The following is a 17,185-nucleotide window of genomic DNA, read 5'->3' as shown; positions in this document are numbered from 1 at the left end:
GTTTGATCCCCAGCACCACATATAAATAATAAATAAATAAATAAATAAAAGCATTGTGTCCATCTACAACTAAAAAAAATATTCAAAGAAAAAATTCAGGATATGACTTGTTTCATGAGGTAACATACATTTTATTCTAGAGACAGTTCCATTTACTAAAAAGCAGCTGTGGCATGAAATGATCTGACATGTCTGTTGGGTTCTGTTGGTCCATGGCACAGTTTTACCTCTGATGTTTCTTTGTTGATTTTTGGGGGGGTCTGGATGATCTGTCCATTGAAGAAAGGGGAGCGCTGAAACCCTTATTGTTTTGGAGGCTCTGTGTCCCCATTAGATCTGACAGTTATTTTTTTACATAAAATTGGGTGCTCTGATTTTGCCTTTTGCCCACATCCTCGTCAACACTTATTGTTGCTTGTATTCTTCAGAATTGTCATCCTGACTGGAGTGAGATGGAATCTTAGCATAGTTTTGATTTGCATTTTTCTAATTACTAGAGAAGTCGAACTTTTTTTTTTTTTTGTATATTAGTTGATCGATTTTATATCTTCTGAGAAGTGTCTGTTCAGTTCCTTAGCCCATTCATTGATTGGGTTATTTAATTTTTTGGTGTTACATTTTTAGAGTTATTTATATATCCTGGAAATCAGTGCTCTATCTGATGTGCATGGAGTAAAGATGTTCTCCCTCTCCATGGGCTCCCTCTTCATGTTATTGATTGTTTCCTTTGCTGAGATGAAGCTTTTTAGTTTGAATCCCTCCACCCATTCTTGACTTTATTTCTTGTCCTTTAAGAGTCTGGTTAAGGAAGTTAGGGCCTAATCCAACAGGATGGAGATCAGGGCCCACTTTTTCTTCTATCAGGTACAGGGTCTCTGGTCTAATTCCCAGGTCCTTGATCCACTTTGAGTTGAGTTTTGTGCCTGGTGAGAGATAGGGGTTTAATTTAATTTTGCTGCATATGAATTTCCAGTTTTCCCAGAATTGCTGGTGGGACTGCAAATTGGTGCAACCACTATGGAAAGCAGTGTGGAGATTCCTCAGAAAACTGGGAATGGAAGCACCATTTGACCCAGCTATCCCACTCCTCAGTCTATACCCAAAGGACTTAAAATCAGCATACTATACAGGTGATACAGCCACATCAATGTCCATAGCAGCTCAATTCAAAATAGCTAAACCATGGAACCAACCTAGAAGCCCTTCAAGAAATAAACAGATAAAGAAACTGTGGTATATATACAAAAATGGGTGCTCTGGCATTAGGTGCATGTATAGTTGAGATTGTCATATCTTCTTGTTGAATTGATCCCTTGGTCATTATATCTCCTTTTGTCATTTTGATCATTTAACCAAAATGTGACCATTTTTTTTCCTTTTACAGTTACTGTCTTAGAGTCTGTTTTGACAGATATGAGCACAGCTGCGCTGATTATTTTGATTTTGGTTCACATGGAATATCTTTCTCCATCCTTTTCTCTGTGTGTGTGTGTGTGTGTGTGTGTGTATGTGTAAAAATTCCCTGGTGAAGTGAATTTTTTGTAGGTCAAATGTAATTGGGTTAATTTTTATCTATTCAGCCAGTCTGTATTTTTTAAATGGAGAATTTAGTCCATTTATACTCAAACCTATTATTCCTGTGTAAAGACTTACTCCTATGATTTTGGTGATGGTCTTCGAGTTGTTTGTAATAATTTTTGTTATTTTCTTCCTCTCTTGGTCATTTTTGTGGTTTGGTGTTTTACTGTATTGACAAGGTTGGACTCTTTTCTGTTTCTCTTTTATGCATCTGCTCTTCTCGTGAGTTGTATACTTTCCAAGTTTCCATGATCGTGATTGCCTTTCACTTCTGGAAGTGGGATTAGCTTAAGTGAAGTCAGGCTGGTGTTGGTGAGTCGGCTCAGTTTTTTCCTGTGTTGGAAGTTCTTTGTTTCTCTTCACTCCTGAAGGATAGTTTTGCTGGATATAATGTTCTTTGCTGACACTTATTTTCTTTTAGTACTTGGAATGTGTTACTCTATTCCCTACTGGCTGTTAAAGTTTCTCCTGACAAATCTGCTGTTAGTACAGTGGAGAGCCTTTGAATGTGACTTGGCACTTTTCCCTTTCGGTTTTTAGAATTCTCGGTCTTGTATTCCTAACAGTGTGTCATATGTCATCACGAATACCTTTTCTGGCCATGTCTATATGGTGACCTTTGTGCATCCCATTTCTGAATGTTTATCTTTCCCAAGATTAGGAATGTACAGCTATTAATTCATTTAATAGGTTTCCTATGCACATTCCCATATCCTTACCTTCAGGTACCTCAAAATGCAAATATTTGCTGTTTCACCGTGACCCAAATATCTTCAAAGCTCTCATGATGCTTTTTTTCTTTTGCCTGACTCAGCCATTTCAAAAGATGTGTTTTTTTATTGAAGAGTTATGTTTCAAGTTTACTGCTGAATTTTTCATTAGTACCATGTTTTGTTTTCATAATGTTATTAAATTGTTTCTGTTCTCCTGATTTCCATTTAGTCTACTTTATAATTTTCTTTTAAATTCTTTAGTGGGCATTTTGCCGATGTCCTTTCCTCCGAGGCTTGTCACTGGGGAGTTCTTGTGTTCTCCCGAGGGCCCTGTCACCTTGTCATGCTGTGTGTCTTCGGACTTGAGTGTTCACAGTTGGTTAAGTGGCCGTCCCTAGCAGCCTTCACCCTAAGTTCCCTCCCCAGTCTCGCTGTGGCTTTTCTGCTGTGATGGGTGGACTGGGGCACAGGCACTTGGTCAGAGCCTGTTTCCAGGAGTCACATGCACGTGGCCCAGGCAGGCCTGGTACACACAGAGGTAGGTGGGGCACCAACGGTGAGACTCTCTGGCCCTGGAAGTAGAAGCGCTGGACATAGAGACCACAGTGGACACTTCCTTGGTAGCTGTAGAGTGCCCTTGGAACCAACAGGGGCTCATCTGTGGGACAATGTGGGGTGGCGTGGAGTGGGAAACACGGAGAGCGTGGCCAGGCCCAGTCATGGGTAGGGCTGACTAAGAAGCTCGGGAGGACCACAGCTGAAGTTGGGCCAATTAGGACAACAGTGTGGCCAATCACATGACTTGGTGGCAGCAGGGACAGTGACATGACTTCCTCAATATGTGGAGGCCCCGCAGAGTCCACGGCTCAGGTGGAGAGTGACTGACCTGCCGACAGACAGCTCAGCTAACCGAGTGGCATGGTCATCCCAGCAGCGGCTCGGTGATCTGAATCACTAGTACTGAGCGACAGTCTCCAGCACCTGTCTTCTCTCACAAGGTGTCGGGAATACCTAGGACACTGGCCAGAGACTGCCATTATGAAACCCCAGGGCATGTCTCTCTTGCAGCTCTTTTTGAGCCATTATTATTCTAATAGGAAGCGTTAAGTGGCATCTATTGGAAGCCATATGCACTGTCTGTGGAAAGGACCGCAGAACTTTTTATGGTTATTATTTCAATTGCTCGACATTTCATTGTAATGAGAGAAATCACAGGCCTGAGCTGAGACTTAATCTGGTATTTTGTGCTGCGGTGAGGAATATTTTCCCCTCCTAATCTCTACTTAAGGAGTAAGTAAGAGAACCTCTATCCATTGCTGGGAACAAAAAGCACAAAAGGATTCAGAAAGTAATAACAAAGATAAATAACTCTGCAATAAAATTTCAGCTCCAGTAATTTTCCATTTATATTTTCTCACTGAATCATGCAGTCCCAAGCATTGCGCTTTCACTGTCTGAGCTGCATCATGCAAAGTAATTTCCTATCTAATGCTTCCAGAGAGCCCCGAGTCCAGCGCCCCATGCGCGGAGCACCGCGGTGCAGTCGGGGAGTGACACGGCTCACACCCGTCACAGGGACTCCGGTGGCTCTCATGGTCTTCCTAGGCCATCAGTCTCAACATCCTGGAGAAAAGGAATTGCCAGTCAACCCTTTCAGCAACGGGGCCTCTGCTGCTGTCAGAAGCCAAAGGCTGGATGTGGTCTTTCTGGTGCAACCGAGGATACGGTTTGGAGCCAGCACGTGCGGGCCCTGGTTAGAGAAGCAGCAGTCAGGTGCGTTGGGGGACCTCAGGGGATGTTCCAGAGAGAAGAGGGGGTGAGAAGGTAGAAGGGAGGGAGCAAGAGGAGGGCTTCCTCAGGCGCCACTAGGAAGAGCACCAGCCTGCTCTGGAAAGAAACATCTCTTTCCCTCTTCTTCTCTTTCTCGATTGTGTGTCTCTTTCCATCTCTGTGCATATCTCTCCATCTCTTTCTCTCTTTCTCCCTCTCTCTCTGTGTCCCTTTGTTTGCACCTCTTTCCCTCTCTCCCTCCTCCTCTCCCCAGCACTCTCTGCCGGCCTCTTTTTCCTTTCTCCTTCCCCATCTATCCTTCTCTCTCTCTCCCCATCCCTCCCTGTCTGTCTCTCTCCCCATCTCTCTCTCTCTCTCCCTCCCTCTCCCATCCTACTCCTCCCTCAGTCCTCCTCTCTCCTTCCCTTCTCTCTCTCTCTCCTCCCTCCCTCACCTCCGCTCTGGGTATTTTTCTCTCTGAACAGGCCTGAACCCGAAGCAGCAAAGATGCCCTGAGGTCCCACCAGGGTTAGCACTTCCGGGACCTGTGGCTCCTTCCAGGACCTGTGTCCATCTGCAGTGGACAGGTGCTAAGCCCGCTGGGCTGATGGTGTGGCTGGATGTGTTTTGAGGCTTCCTTGCTGCGTCGATGTCACTGAGTCCCGCACTTCTCCTTCCCGGCCCACCCAGCTGCCAAGCCCACGGGGGCTCTCTTGTGCCTGCCCCTTTCCCTCCCTCCTTGGCTCATCGCCCCCTGCTGTGGGACCTTTAGGACACTTGCCATGCCCAGCTTCTGGCCTCACCTGGAGGTGAGCGTCTGCTACGCCCAATGCCCATCCAAACTGCTCTCCCTCTTGACCCTGGACGCACTCTCCTCCTCCTCCTCAGGCTAAGCCAAGTTTCCTTCTCGTGTGAGCCACAGAATCCTGTTTGAAAAGCATCTCTGTGTGGCTGATTGTTGGTTAGTGTGTGTTAGGATCTGCACACGCAGGCGCACACAGGCACACGCCTGATCACCCGCTTGTCTACAGGATCTCAGGGCAGGTCCAGTGCCCAGCCTGCCTCCTCTTTGCATCTGCACTGGATTGACTAGTGTCCCTTAAAGATCTGTGGCCGTCCTCGAGCTCAGAATAAGAGCAAACCTGCCAACTAGGTCATCGCAGAAGCAAACAGCTGGGCTGAAGTGAGGCCATGCTTGGATAGAGTGGGCCCTTAGAAAGAGGAGAGGCCTGCGACACACAGGGAGGAGGACCGCATGTGGCCACCCAGGCCAGGGGTGGGGGGCCTGGAACGCCGCTGCAGCCCGCCAGGCAAGCCCAGAGTCCCCGGAGCTGGGAGAGACAAGGCAGGCGCTCCGGCAGCCTTCCTGCCCCCGGGACCTGTGTTCCAGCCTCTGACTTCAGAACTGTGAGGTAACAGGTGTGGCTCTCCTAAGTCACTCAGTTGTGAAGCACTCGGGAATCGATGCCTCCCAGGGTCTCGCACAAGCCTGGCCTGTGTGAGTGGCCCTCCCGGGAAGCACCTACATTGTTCTTTCCTCTTGTCTTCAGCCTGGGGTCCCCAGGTTTTGGTTCACAGACCACAGATGTCTTTCTCTCAGTGCCCAGAAGCAGATCGAGGGGAGGAACTTGGGCGGGGGCTTCGCTGAGGGGCAGACAGGGAAGGAGCAGTGCCAGCAGCGGCCTGTGTGCAAGCCACCCCAGGGAGCCATGGGGTGCCGATGGCCTCCCTAAACTGGAGGCTGACACAGAGGGACACCTGTTGCGCTGTCAGCTCAGGGACAATGGCCCAACTTCATAAAAGGGACATCTGACACCAGTCGAGTTGGAAGACTGTTCAGAATAAAAAGCCCCTCCCTGGGGGTTTAGCCAAGGTCACTGCCTCTGTCCTCGCGTTGCCATTGCTGCTGGCTTTGTTGGGGGGAGGGGTGTGATGTAAGTAAAATTTTGCATTCTGGAAAAAATTGACATTTTCAGAAAAGTTGCAAAAATTATGGAGCTGTCCCATGTCCCCTCAGTCAGTACCTTACATCATAAGTCTAAGCTAGGACACTGGGACTGGCGGCACAGCTCAGGGGTAGAGCACCTGCCTTAGCATGCATGAGGCCCTGGGTTCAACCCCAGCACCACAAACACCAGCAGACCAAACCTGAGACATTAACACTGGTATGCTTGTGTTAACTTCTTGGCCCTAAATTTTCAATATTTCATAACTCACTTGCTCTCGGCCACAGATTCATGTCTGGAAACCATTTTTTTGATCTCCCCTGAATGAGTAGGCCACACACAAATCTCCATTTGACAGTTTTCCATCTTGTTTCTGGGAAGGTGAAAATCAGCTTGCATTTCTGGACAAGACCTACGCTCCATCAGGAATCTGTAAGCTCTCAGCGATCTTTCTCTCAACTCCAAAGTCCATACAAGCAGAGATAAAGTCAGTGTATTCAAATGTGCACATGAGATACAGTGCACACAAGTGTAAACATCGCACACCGCGCGATTCAGTCAGCCTTTCCTCTGCTGTGAGCAAAGACCTGACAAGATCAACTTCAGAGGGGAAGTTTATTTGGGGCCTCAGGATCTCAGAGGTCTCAGTCCCTACAGGGCGAGTCCATTCCCTGGGGCCTGTGGGGAGGAGCACATCATGGTGGAAATGTGTGGCGGAGGGAAGTGGGTCAGGACATCACACCAGGATGCTGAGAGGGCTCTGCTCAGCAAGGACAGAATACGTACCCCAAAGGTGCACCCCAGGGACCAGCTCCTCCAGCCACACACCCTGCCTAGGGTCGCCACCCATCGGGGCTTAACACACCAATGACAGGGTCAGGACTGGCATAACCCAGTCCCTCTGGACCTTCTTGCACTGTCTCCCACCCGGGCAGCAGGGGGCCTCACCTCCGACCCTAACACAGCCGTATGCCTGGTGTGCAATATGCACACCCCCAAAGGACAGGAATCAGCATCAGTGCAACCAACAGCTTCCTTAAAGTACACAAGTCTGGCCACTTACAACATTCAAGATACACCGGATTCCGAGTTGTGCTGCTGTGGTCGTAACTTAATCTTAGGATGCGTTCACCATCCACAGAGAAACCTCAGTGCCCTTCAGTCACTATGGTCCTCACCCCCAGACCCCTGGAGGCTCCCACACTCCCTTGGTCTCTGCAGCTCTGCCTGTTCTCCACACCTCATCCGAATGCAGTCACACAACACGTGCCCTTTCCAGTCTCGCTGCTCTCACTTATCGTAAGGTCTGGGGACTCATCCAGGTTGCACCATGGGTCAGTACATCCTTCCTTTTCATGACCAAATAATATTCCCTGGTATGGCTATACCCACCATCAGTTAATGCCATTGGGTTGTTGAAACACGGGGCTTTTATCACTGATTCTGCTATAACTGCCCTATGGGTTAAATTTCATCAAACACGGAGAGAAGGTGGAACTGCAGCGAAAAATACATTGCAAGACAGAGGGACAGCATGTGCCAACCAAACGTGATATTTGTGCGGCACGGGGAGCTCTACCTACAGGAATCAAGACTCTGAGGCCTGCCAGGGCGAGTCACTGAGCTTTTGCGTGGATCGTTTCACTTGATCCTCTCCACAACCCTCGATGGCTTCTTCATTTTACAGACAGGGAATCTGAGGCCCGTCCAAGGTCACACTCCGGGAGGGAGTGGCATCAGACTGGAACCCACCTGGGTCTGACTCCAAAGACCATGTTCTTAGCAGGGACGCTGCATTGGGATCCTGGGGAGGATCAAGAGGCCGGAGACGTGGCCCTGGGTGAGGGCACATGTGTGCCTCCAGCCCACCCGACCCATGGCACGGCTCCCATACAGCGGCTCCCTCCCACCCACCACCACCCCCGCAGCCAGAGCACCCATGCTCACCCTGAGCCCCTGCCATCAAATCCCGGTGGCTCTTTAGAGTGGCTGCAAGGCAGGATTTTAATTCTATAGGACAGTCTCCCTGAGCTGAATCTCATTAATAAAAGACAAGAAAAAAATTAGAAAGGACTTACCGAGATTCTCTTGCTGTCAAAAACCTTCCCCCTGGTACAAAGAGGACTTTTTGCAGCTGGGCAGAAGAATCTGGACTCCTAGACAGCGATTCGGCAGCTCTGGCAGGGACGGAGCCCCAGGTTCAGGTGCAGACTCGTGCACGTGTGAGCCTCCTGCCAGAGCAGAGCCTGCCGTTCATCACTGAGCACCGCCTCGGCTTGGGAGGGAAAGGAGAGCACAAAACTGGAGACTCCCTTTCACTCTGGACACGTTTTGAGGGACGGGGGAGGAAGTCATGGAGTGTGACTGGTTGTCACTCCTGAGCTGGCCACTGAAGTAGATGTGGGTGCTGCCCCGCAGCGAGCATCAGCCTGGGAGGCAGTTCTCACAGCGGGGATGTTGCCACGGCTCAGGGCCACTCTGGGAGGTGCTGAGGAGGACACTGTGTTCTGCAGCACAGTCTGAAAACCTGGTCAGGGCTGTGGAGCCAGAGGGCACAGCCTGATGGACATGTCCAGCAGGCACCGCCGGAGACTGCTCTGTCCAGGCCGAATGGTGCCAAAGCGAACCTCGGCAAGCCAAGCCGGGCAGAGAGGCACCAGAGTGCTCCGCCCGGGGGTCCTCGGGAGGCTGCTCTGTCTGCTCCCTGCCCTGGGAGTGGACTTGGGTTGTTCCCTGCGCCCTTTTCTAGCAGATGGAAAAGAAAAGCAGGCTCCCAGCTGTGGATCGAGTGTCGCGCTTCCTCGCGGCCCACAGGTCACAGAGTGGGACGCTGCCGCGGCCCCAGCCTGTCACCAGAGTCTCCCGGGAGGCCCCCCGTCTCCTCAGGCTGCCACTAGCCTGGCCCTTCTGTGGCATCTCACGGGGAGTCGCCACGTGTGGTGCCCTGCAAACCCCGAGAGCCCGGCAGGCGAAGGCGGGGACTCGCAGACCCCAGCAGCTCCGAATACCCTCGAGGGGCAGCGCGGGCTCTGAAAGGTCAGCTGGAAGCCACGCTGGGCCTTCCCCAGGACAGCAACCTGCCCAGGCCCCTTCCCAGGCGCCAGGAACGTCTGTGGCAAAGGCGCAAAGGCCACGAGCCTCAGCCTGGAGCCGTCCAGACCAACAGGGGACAGGGACGGGCATCCTCCCTGACCCTCCTCCAAGCCCCGTTCCCATTCCACGAGGACACTGGGGGATCATCAGGAGACCAGCTCCTCCTGGAGACCCCGCAGGCCAGGCAAACGGGGGCGCTGGCTGCCCGTCTGTCTCCACATCCTGACGGCCCAGCCCCACGGGTTTTTATTCATCCCTTAAAGAATTTCTCAGAAAATGTCTAGTGAGCACCGAGATGTGTAGGCTCTGTTGAGGGCTGTCAGCGCAGCAGGGAACGCAGCGAGCAGAGCCCCTGCCCGGGCGGGGACGCATGGCACTCTGCAATCACCCCCAGAGTGCCATGTCACCCCCAGTGGACACCAGAGACTGCTCACCACCATCACCCCCAATGGGCACACAGACTGCTCACCAGTGTCACCCCCAGTGGACACACAGACTGCTCACCAGTGTCACCCCCAGTGGACACACAGACTGCTCACCAGTGTCACCCCCAGTGGACACACAGACTGCTCACCAGTGTCACCCCCAGTGGACACACAGACTGCTCACCAGTGTCACCCCCAGTGGACACACACAGACTGCTCAGCACCGTCACCCCCAGTGGACACACAGATTGCTCACCACTGTCTCTGGGGGAGAGCACACTGATCTGAAGGCCCAGGACGTGGAAGGGCCTCATGGCGGTGCCTGGTGTCCCTGATACAAGGTGCTTGGGGTGAGTGCAGGGAGGAGGCCAGGAGTGGGTGAGGGGCTCTGGTCGGGGAAAGACAGAGAGCGCCACACTCAGGCCCACGGTAGAGACAGGGACAGCACGGCAGGGACAAACAGGGGTCAGCGGGTGGAAGCTGGAAGCTGGGGTCCCAGGACAGGCCGCCCTGGGTACAGGTGGAAATGCGGGAGGCACTGGACTTCTGGGCTGCTTAGGAAGGTCTCAGGGGCAGCGTGGCACACTGGCATTCAGTTCCCTCCTCCCTGTGGGCAGAAACCACCACCAGCCCACCCAGGTGGACTGTCCTCACCAGCTGTCCACACCGGCCCTCAGGCGGCCCCTCCCAGGCACAGGGCGTGCCCAGCGCTACCCCAGCAAGGTGTTTGGGGAAGGGGCCTTTCAGCCAGGGACAGTGGGCATGATGAGGGCGTGGCCAGCCGTGCTGCTGGACGCAGACGCACCAGGTGGGTCCCTGTACCGCCCTGGAGCACAGAGCTGGGACCTCGGAGTTCACCTCCATTTCTGTTGTTCAACCAAAGTTGAGGTGGAGGTTCACCAAGAGAGAAGGCCCTGCCAAGGTTGAAATGACGACTCCATTCAGTATTCAGACCCTTTCATCAAACCCCTGATCCCCACCATAATCCTATCATGGACCGACCTGATTTTATACAGGAATTCGTAAAAACGCAGACGTTTCTCGAATTGAAGCTCAAAGGGAGTGTCGACCAGCCGGGCCCCACGGCTGGGGGGAGCCCAGGCTGAGCCCACGTGGCCTGGCTGCTTCCTTCCCTCATAAGCACCTCGGAGAGGCACCGATGTCTTCCATTCTGTTCAACTGAATTTTAATGGATTAGGATTTATTTAAACCGCAACTGTGTACATAATTACATAAACTTCCACATAAATAAATCCACACTCGCCAGACTGCATAGTGCCTAAAGAACGCTCCTCACCTACGTGAGTAATCCCAGGACACGAACAGGACAGTTCTGCCAGCCTCCTGCAACCACGGTCCCCGAAATCGCACTGTGAAGCCGCAGACGAGTTAACCAAAGGCCACGTCCCTCAGCACGGAAGCACGCAGCACCAGCCAGCATCGCCAGGCCAGATCGCTATCTGTCTGTTTACTCCTGATGCTTGTGATGGTCTTTGCTATATGTGTTTTTTATTGAAGGAGCTTTTTTCGTAGATAACTTGATACAAATTATTTGAGAGAAAATGTATTTTGTTATTACTTGGAATAAGAAAAGGCAATCATGTTGGAATGAAATATAGATAAAGAATGAGATCATGGAGTAAAGGATATGGAATTTGGCAATTTAAGCAGAGCCACTCAAAGGAGGGGTTTCGTGAATAAGCTGAGAAAGGTTGTTGAGCTAATGTTTTCCACCACCTACTATGCGCTGGGGAGAAACCAACGGGTGCTAATTCCCCAGTTAGCACCTTCTTCCTTTCTGCCCACACTCCCTGGGTAGGAAGGACGCTCCTTCTTTGAGTGTCCTCTGTGTTTGGGGGCAAGGGCATGTGCCAGAATTCTGGCCAGAGGCATTAACAGGAGTCTTCTAGGTGCTGGGACTTCTGAGACAGAAACAGTTGGAAACTTACTCATCCTTTCCTGGATGTCAATAGAATGCCTGGAGCTGTGGCAGCCATTTGTTAGCATGAGGAAAAGATTCGCAGAGATGTTGGCACTTACATTGCTGACTTGCTGAACCAGTGCTAGAGCTGCCTGTCTCCAGGGTTCTCACCATTTTACAAAAATAAACAATAAGTTGTTTAGGCCACATTCAGCAAAGCTTCTGTGCTTTATTTGGTTTTCACCAAAAGCATTTCTAAGTGGTGTTTCCTTTGTGTTATGTGAAAGGAATACAGTGGATATTATTCTTCTCGATGCCAATAATGGCAGAAACAGGAGGGTAGGTATTTGTTAAAACAATAGAAGAACAGAACAGTAGAAGATATACTTTAGATGCTTAAAGGTAACTATGACTGCAATAAAAACAGGGCACGTGCCTCCAAGATACTGGGAAAAATGGTCAAAGACAATGTGATCCGCAGGCAAAGACAGAAAAGGCCAGGGAAATAAATACTGGATAGAAGGCGTCAGGAGGCCGAGCACAGCATGTGCAGCCAGCTAACCGTCAACAGGTAACTTCCTAATAAATGGAGAGGCATCTCCCAGTGGCACAGGTGACAGCTCAGAGCCTGGGGACACCCACGTGCAGGGGAGGGAGGCAGGAGACAGGAGCCCCACAGGGCCACCAAACACCCCCTCAGCAGAGGCTGAAGGAGAGCCGGGATGCGGTGGAGGGAGGCAGGGATCCGGAGGAGGAGGTATCGTGGTGCAGAAGGACCTTCTCCCGCAGCGTCGCTCCAAGAGCTCCATCAGTTGGACCCGAAGGTGAGGGCCCCATAAAGCCCATGGTTCTAATGAAAGAAATCCCACATTCCAGGTGGTCTGTGGGAGATGGAAACAACAGTACCTCCACCCGAGGAGGCCCGTCTGGGGAAAGAGGAGGGCAGCTGGGAGCTGGGAGGTGCTGAAGACCGGAGCTCGCCGGATAACCTGGTGAGAAATACTGGATCCGCGACCAGTTAGGAAAACAGAATAAAGATTCCGCGAGACCACCGCCAATCTCGGCTACCTCGGGAGGATCTCAACACAGGCTTCATGAGGACAGGACGAACCTCAGCTGAGAGAGAAAAGAGGGGGCAAAGGAGCACGCGGGATGTCCCTAAATAGGAGGGACAGTGGAAGGACAGATCAAACCTGCATCAGTGAAAGTAGGGACTTAATCCAGCACGAGGCTTCTGAGGATGACCACATCGTCCTGAAGTTTCTCAAGAAGCCAATAGCTGTGAGGGAGGGGGTGACGGAGGGAGGGAGGGGCTCAGGACGGCTCGGTGCCACAGGACCTGAGCACTGCGTCCACCAGCCTCTCATCACCAGCAGAGGAGGCAGAGCTTGGGCGGAGCCTGAATCTAGAGCAAAGCCCAGTGCAGTGAGGGTGACATCCACTCTGTGGCATGAGGGATGGCGTGCCCGGCAGCCTGACCACATTCCGTGTTGCACACGTACGTGAAGGTACCTTGCCGGGCCGCAAACCCGCACTTCTCAATTGACAATGACAATGAAAGCCACCTAAAGAGTAACTATGGCGATGCCATAGTGAGCTCCCTGGGGGACAGAGCTGGGCTGCACTTCCTGCGGCTCAGGATTCCGTGTGCTGGCTGTCAGAGGCCAGAGGAAAGGAGCAGTGTGGAGGAAATACGTGCAGTAGGTGTGCACGACGTTCTATCACATAGGCAGGAGGAGCACGCAAGGCTCCTGCAAAAAATGGTGGAAGTTTAAGGTTAAGTGAGTCTCTGAAGAAGCTACAGGTGTTCAGGCTGCCGAGGGTGAAGGAATTCCTAACATCAGGCTGTGTCTCACTGAGCAGCGTGGGAGCCGTTGTGAAGGCCGGAGGACGTCTGATGGTCAAGCAGAGGGGCAATGGAAACTCGGGCAGAGGAGGGGTCGGTGTCAGCAGGCTCGTGCGAGAATGCCCTGAGACGTGACCTCAGACACAGGTAGAATAAGGAGAGGCCCGAGGTGCGAGAGCTACGGTGGCAAGCACCGAGCAGGGTTCAGGTCCGGAGCAAGGCGTGGCCCTCTGAGCTGGACAGAGGGGGCAGCCAGGGACAAGCACTTGTCGGGAATACCAATGGCAGGAGTTAAAGATGGATGCAGAAGGACTGCAGCGTGCTGTGGATGTGATTCCTGGACACCAGAGGAGGAGCAGGAGCGGTGGTGGGGACGGAGGGCAGAGCTCAGTCCCCTCTCCTATGGGAACCGGACCCCAGGCCCAGGGTGGAAAGCCAGAAGGGGACCCTGGGTGCTGGACCAACCTCCAGAAAGGAGCCCCTCTCGTCCCAGAGATGCTCTCTGTCCCCGAGAGCTGAGGCTCACCCAGAGGGCAGGGCCTGCCCTGGGCCATTCAGGCCACAGTGGCTGCTGCTGGCCAGGTTGATTTGAAGCAGTAATTCACAGAGGACAAGGGACACCATGCTCTTCTCTCCCAGCAGCTCAGAGTCATTGTGATGAGTCCCCAGGGATGGACGCGGCTCCCAGGCTGTGTGGTCTCCCCGTGTGGCCAGGCTGTGCCTCGTGGGGTCCACGGTAGCAGAGGTCCTCCAGGTTCACACCCCCCAGGGTAAGGAGGTGCTGAACTGAGTGAGTGGCGTCCACGGTGCTGGGCAGAAACTGGCCAAAGAACAGTCAGGAATCTGCGCAGACCCGACGTTGGCACCTGCGTGAGACGAGCCTGCCAGCACCCCAGTGCCTAGAGCCGAGGAGGCTGGGCACCGCCCGCCGTCGCCTCCCAGGAAGCCTGGCTTTGTGGCCCTAGCCACTTAGCAACCCCTTCCTTCGACTCAAAAGGAGGCTGCCGCAGACGAGGACAGCAAGTGAGGGCCTAGCCCTGCTCCTGGGCACCCACACTCAGTCGAGCAGGGTGGCACGTGGACAGGAGCTGTGTGAGTCCGTGGGGCAGACGTGACAGGGCTCCGGGTGGGACGGCAATGCGGGCTGTCACCGCACACACTCAAAACGGCAGCAGGAAGACCCCCCCGCAAAGCACAGCAGGCCTGAGGCACAGACAGGAAGGCACCCAGACCTGGGGGACATCACAGGGCTGCTGCCTCCTGGGCCCCATCAGGGAAACCGGGCCAGTACAGACTGGGCTTTCCACCACGGACTCAGGGCCCAGAGGGTCCCGAGGAGACTTAGGGGCTCCGAGGTGCTGTAACCAGGCTTGCTTTCCCACCAAGCTGTTTCTCGGCTTTCAGAAGAGTCCCCGGGCCCATCCCTCCCGCCTGGCACACCTGATTCTCGCTTTGCAGGGCCCTGTCTCCAGGAGGACCTGGAGAGAGAGAGGGCCTGGGGAGGAGAGAGGGTGGGTGTGCGAGCAGCGTCTAGGCCAAGAACCCCTCGGCCTTGCCAAGTGTCTCGGGTGTCACCGGCTCAGCTCCTCTCCTGCCAGCAGCAGCGCCCGGGGCACCTCCCACGTGGTATCGTAAGGACCCAAAGAGAGGACACACATGCAGCACGTGGGGGCCGTGAAGGGTGCTGGGAATTTGGCCACAGAATCAGCCAACGTCAGCAGGTGGGAGGACCCGCTGAGGCACCCTCAGAGGGCGGCGTTTGGGTGTCCGAGAGCAGAGTGCTGGCTGGACTCCTTGTGCAGTGAGCCCCGTGCACAGCACCCGGGCCCTTTCCCCAAGGCCAGGGGTTGCTCGGCAGAATGAGTTACAGCCGTGTCTGCATTTGTCTGACACCAGGCACACGTATCCAGGGGTACTTCTCAGCCAACCCCATCACTCTCCCTGCCCTCCACTACAGGAAGTTGAAGGGGCACCAGCGTGTCTACTCGGGCAGAGGGGCTGGCTCACCAAGAACAGACCTAGGTGATCCATAAACATGTAAAAACAAACAGCTCTGCCTCCCCAGTAAATCCAAAAAGTGCAAATTAGAATAACACTATTTTTAGCCTGCTGGGTTGGCAGAAATTGTTTTTTAAAGTTAATGGCTATGTGCCAGTTTGTAAAACTTGCTCTCTTCTAGGTCCAGTGGTATAGTGGGCCGGGAGGGTCTGAGGAAAGGCTGGACGGCGGAGAGCCAACACACACCAGGAGACGTGGTGCTGCTGCCACACAGGCACATCAACCCATCGGCCTACAGACCGGAGGCTTCAGCTGTGAAACTTTCCAAAATAGAATGTGAGCGCGATGACCACTCTGATGGGAGCCGTGTGCCAGTGAGTACCGTGGTCATCCTGGGCCACTGGGTCTTCATGGAACTTCGTAAGTAATTCCTGTAAACACAAGAGTTGAACAAGGCTGAGTGACAATTCTGGAGAAGAATGTGGAGGGAGGATCAACCTCCTGGGCCTGCAGTACAGACTCCGCTGACTGAACATGCATTATTGCCCTGGGGATGGAAACAGAATGTGGAACAAGATAGCACAGGACATCTGGCAAGCCAGGCATGGTGGTGCACACCTGTGATTCCAGCAGCTCAGGAGGCTGAGGCAGGAGGATCACAAGTGTGAAGTCAGTGTCAGTCACTTACCAAGATCCTCAGCAACTTAGCAAGACCCTGTGTCAATATAAAAAAAATAAAATAAAAAGACTGGGATGTGGCCCAGTGGTAAAGCACCCCTGGGTCCAATCCCTAATATGAAAACAAAAGAAAACCTGCAAACTGCTGAAGAGTAGCTGGATCATTCAACGACTTACGCAGGGATCTTAAGCCGGTCGTATGGAAATAATCAAATTGTGTCTGTACCTTATACACAAATAAACAGCAGGTGGACTTGAGGCACTGAAAAACACTAAAAAGAAAAGTGAAACTGTTAGAGCCACAATAATTATGCTGATCACAGAAATCCAGAGTGACTCAGGTGCCAGGCGCTCTTTGGAGGACACGCACGGGTAAGTTAACTCTGAGGAATGATGCAAGGAAGCACGTGGATGTGACCGCGAGCCCCGTTCTGTGATCATGAAGCCCCAGTGCAGAGGGAGCCCTCCTGTGCCCCAGAGCCACTGCGCAGTGCCCTGGGAGGGACGTGGGTAGCACTGTGGGATTGCCGTCAGCCACCCTCCCTGGACACCTCACGCCCAGGCCAGGCAGAGCGACTGGTAAGCCTCACTTCCTGGAACACCAACTCCTTTCTTTGGCAAAAGATGCCAGAAAGCAGAGAAGAAGACCAGTTCCAGCCTTAAAAACATGCCTGGGCCGTGCACAACGCTGGTGACGAACCCGTAGCCAGCATGTGTGAAGAACTCCTGAGAAAGTAGGAGAAATGCCCCCCACCAGAGAGCGCAGGCAGGCCTTGGAAGGGGAAACGGAGAGCCGATGAACGGTGTGCTCGGTGTCCTGAGCGTCCTGGGAAATGCAGCCTAAGACCGCACGTCGCAGTCTCTACACGTCCAGCCTGGCAGTGGTGTCCTCTGACAACCCCTCTCTGCGGCCAGAGGCAGGGCAGCTGGGTGCCCTGTACACAGCGAGGTATGACTGGGAGCAGCCCCTTGGAGGGCAGTGGGTGCCTCAGGCCCTGTGTCCCAGGGAGGCCTCTGGGCTCCTGGGCCTCTTGTCCTGGTGCCTGTGTGAGAGACCCCTGCACACGCTGCCTGTGTCTGTAGACACCACTCAGAGCCCTGCAGAAACTCTGTGTGCGTGGGCACAATGCAATGAGTCATTAGACCCAGCGCCGGAGACGGGTATTTAACCGCAGGGAAAACATTCACAGTATATTGTTAAATGAGGAGGATTTTAA

Source organism: Ictidomys tridecemlineatus, chromosome 5 (assembly GCF_052094955.1).
Source record: "Ictidomys tridecemlineatus isolate mIctTri1 chromosome 5, mIctTri1.hap1, whole genome shotgun sequence".
NCBI lineage: Eukaryota > Metazoa > Chordata > Mammalia > Rodentia > Sciuridae > Ictidomys > Ictidomys tridecemlineatus.
The sequence above is the reverse complement of the archived record's forward strand: the minus strand, read 5'-3'. Positions refer to the sequence as shown.